A 3,692-nucleotide genomic window follows, 5' to 3' on the forward strand; every position below is an offset into this window, starting at 1 on the left:
GTTTAATTAAAAATAGAGTAAAATTATAAAAAATTCAACACAATTTTAAAAAGTGAAATGCAATAATTTTTAAACTAATAAGATTCAAAATTTAACAATTTCACAAAATAAACAATATATAATTTATCATTAAAAGGTCATGAACAACTTTAAATATCAAAGTTTATAACTAAAGAAATTAAAATGGACATAAATGACAAACACAATGTTTTGCAACCAAAAGATACAATATTCAACAAACAATGCTTCAACTAAACGAGACACTAGAAGTCATTATCATCATTAAGTGTTCCGATGTCTGCATCATAAACAGGTAATCCAAAGGTAGCATCTTCAGAAATACCACCAAAAGAAGTATTTGAGGATTCAATTACAACATCAAGCATATCCACTCCAACTTCCATGTCTCCACCATCTAATAAAATATAAAGAAAACTCAATAAAAAATCAATATTAATGACATGTATCTTTATGGAAGGAAATAAAGTTTGCTATGTCAGTCACCATTAGAATACAAAGGCATAGCATTTTCAGTGTATATTAAATTTTTAATGCCTTCAACATCTCCATTAGTAAATTCAGGATCATCCTCATTTGCCATTACCCAAAAATCTACTGTGTCAATGCTTTGAATGTCAATTGGATCATAATTCCTCTTCTTTCGATGTAACCTAGATTGAAGGCATAGGTTATAGGTGACATAAACAATGTCACTTAGCCTTTGATGCTCTAACCTGTTCCTCCTCTTTGAATGGATTTGTTCAAAAAGGCTCCAGTTCCTCTCACATCCAGATGAAGAAGAGGTTTGATGAAGAAGATGGACTACCATTTTTTGCAATTTAGGAGCACTCCCACCGTGTAGCCTCCACCATTCACCTACATAGATACAAAAATCAAATACCTTTTAATGTTTATCACCCAACATATTAAACTTTGAAACTAAACTAAACTTGGATATGAAATAAGTCAAATAACTTACTAGGTTCGAGTCTTGATGCCGCTCTCTTAGCACTTTCCCTCCCAAAACTTTCTTTACAATCTCTATACAGTTGTATCTCTTGTATTGTAGCAACTGAGTCATCACAAAGTGTTTCAACATCAAGCAAATCAAGTAAAGATCTCAAAACATTTTCCTTCTCAACAAAACCCTCACTATAGAAAATGCCTAGATTTAAAAAGTACGCTGCCGCATGGAGATCACGCTTCAAATGCTTATCCCACCTCATTTTCAAGATACTCGTGTATGGCATATAAGCAGCTTTTCAATTTCTGAACATTGTCTTGACAGCATTTTTTGCTCTTTGCATGTCTTCATTCACGATTCCCAAAGAGGGATTTTCATCAGCATCAACAAGCCTCAACAACTTAATAAGAGGACCAACAATTTTCACAGTGGTAACACAGTTTTGCCAAAACTTACTGTCCAAGACAATTGAACTAACAATCTTCCCATTAGCACTTTTGGATAACTTATGAGAAGTGAAATATTTGTCCACCATCAATGACAGCAAATCTTCCTTGTGATCATATATACTTTTCAAAGAAATGAAAACAGTGGCAAAACATGTGACTCCTGGTCGAACAATTTCTGTCCAACTTTTTCTTTTTCTAAGCCAAGAAAATAAGATCATATGATTGTAGACAAACACAATCACTTTTGAAGCACGGGAAGCAAGGTCATCTATGTGAGGAATACTTGCAATATCTTTCAAAATAAGATTGATACAATGGGCAGCACAAGGAGACCAAAATATATTTGGGTATTTTTCATGAATAAGTTTTCCAGCAGATACATAATTAGCAGCATTATCAATGACCACGTGCACAATGTTACTAGGCCCAACCCACTCAATAACATCAGCAAACAAATTAAACAATGCATTGTCAGTTTTTATCACATCAGAAGCATCAACATTCTTAACAAATGACATACCACAGGACAATAAACTACAAAGTTAATTAAAGTTTGTTGCCTTTGATCAGCCTCCCATCTGCCATCAGCGTACAACCGGTGCTTTTCCATGAGCTCCTATACTTTTCAACCAGCAATTGACACTCTCTCTTAAGATCAGCCAGCAAATGAACTCTCATTTTATCATATGATGGTCCCTTGAAACCAGGTCCAATTGCAGCAACACTATCCAATGCAGGTTGAAAGCAAGGTGATTGAATTGCATTGAAAGGAATACGTGCATCAACAATCCATTTGGCAAGTCCCAACTTAGCCTTGTGCACAATTTCTTTACTAGCCAAAACACTTTTCAAAGTCGGTTGAGATCTTGGAGTAGTCCTTTCTTTAAAGTAACTTCCAATTTGTGTAGCTACTACAGCTCTTCTATTTCCTTTGTCTCCCGTTGTTGTAGGAACAACAGCTTGTACAGAGTTAGGCGATGCAACCTCTTGTGCAGGTGCTTCCCCACTATAAGACTCCTTCTCAAAATTTTTTTCCATCTTATTTTTTTTTTGTTTTCCATCAGAATCCTTTTGAATTGAAGTTCAACTTCTTCATTGACTTTGCTACATACTTTAATTTGTCTAGGAATATTTGCAAGATGATATTTCATCTTATATATTCCCCCTCCATTATAAGTATTCAAACAAAAGATACATCTATACTGTGCCTTATGATTTTTATCATATTTTACAGTGAAATATTTCCAACCCGGGTCAGATTTTTCTCGAGAGGAACCTGTCTGAGATTCTTGTACAGTATTATGTTGTTGCTGCTGATCATTTTGTGACTGTTCCATCTAAATTCAGAATGCCAGCGACCCAGAATCTAGACCAATATATCAATTCATAGTTCATAGTTCATACAATTTATATGGCATTCAACAGAGCAGAATTGACAAAATCAAAAAATTGAACAGAGCATAATTGAAAAGATGAAACAAATTGAAGAACAGAGCAGAGCAGAATTCTCAAATTCAACATACATCAAATTTATTCTCAAATTCAACATACAACAAATTTATTCAACAATTGATTAATCATATAAAAAAAACAAAAATTTTAAAAAATAGAAGAACAGAAGCCCAGAACAAAAAATGAAAAATAGCACGAACAGAAGCCAGAAACCTAGAACTTACCGCAAGAGAAGAACGAACAGAAGCCAGAAAATAGCACAAACAGAAGCCAGAAACCCAGAAACCAAGAAGCCAGAAACCCAGAACCCGCGACAATGCGCGACGACCCGCGACGGTGAACGACCACCCGTGACGGTAGGAGTGTTCTTCACGGCGTCAGTTGTCCGTCGTATGCAGAAGCTCCAGCCTCGAGCTTAGGGTTGGGAGTGGAGTGTTCTTCAAAGATTTTGGGAGATTAGGGATTTAGGGTAAACTAGTAAAGTGGCTGGCTTCTACACGCGTTTTTCAGCCTGTTTTTTTTTTTTTTTTTATAAAAAAGCCAAATGACACCGTGTCATTACTAGGGGAAAACCGAAACTTGGAAAACCTGGGCCCGTTCGCCCGGTTAACCACCGTTTTGGACAGTTTTTCCACCAGTTTTTTGCAGTGCGGTTTTGCAGGTGGACTGGACCGGCTAGGTGACCAGTTTTCGGTTAACCCGGTTGAATTGGCCGGTCCGGTCCAGTTTACAGAATATTGGGTTTAGGGTTTATGGTTTGGGGTTGAGGGTTTACGGTTTAGGGTTTAGGCTTTATGGTTTGTATTTTAGGGTTTATGGTGTAGGGT

At 36.2% G+C, this 3,692-nt stretch overlaps 1 pseudogene; it reads right to left on the reverse strand.

The window, feature by feature from the left end:
* Positions 1 to 1,262: 1,262 nt before the first annotated feature.
* On the reverse strand, positions 1,263 to 2,451 carry LOC148544982 (uncharacterized; annotated as a pseudogene).
* Between the last annotated feature and the right edge of the window lie 1,241 nt (positions 2,452 to 3,692).

Source organism: Arachis ipaensis, chromosome B9, assembly GCF_059453495.1.
Source record: "Arachis ipaensis isolate K30076 ecotype BB chromosome B9, ASM5945349v1, whole genome shotgun sequence".
NCBI classification, from domain to species: Eukaryota; Viridiplantae; Streptophyta; class Magnoliopsida; order Fabales; family Fabaceae; genus Arachis; species Arachis ipaensis.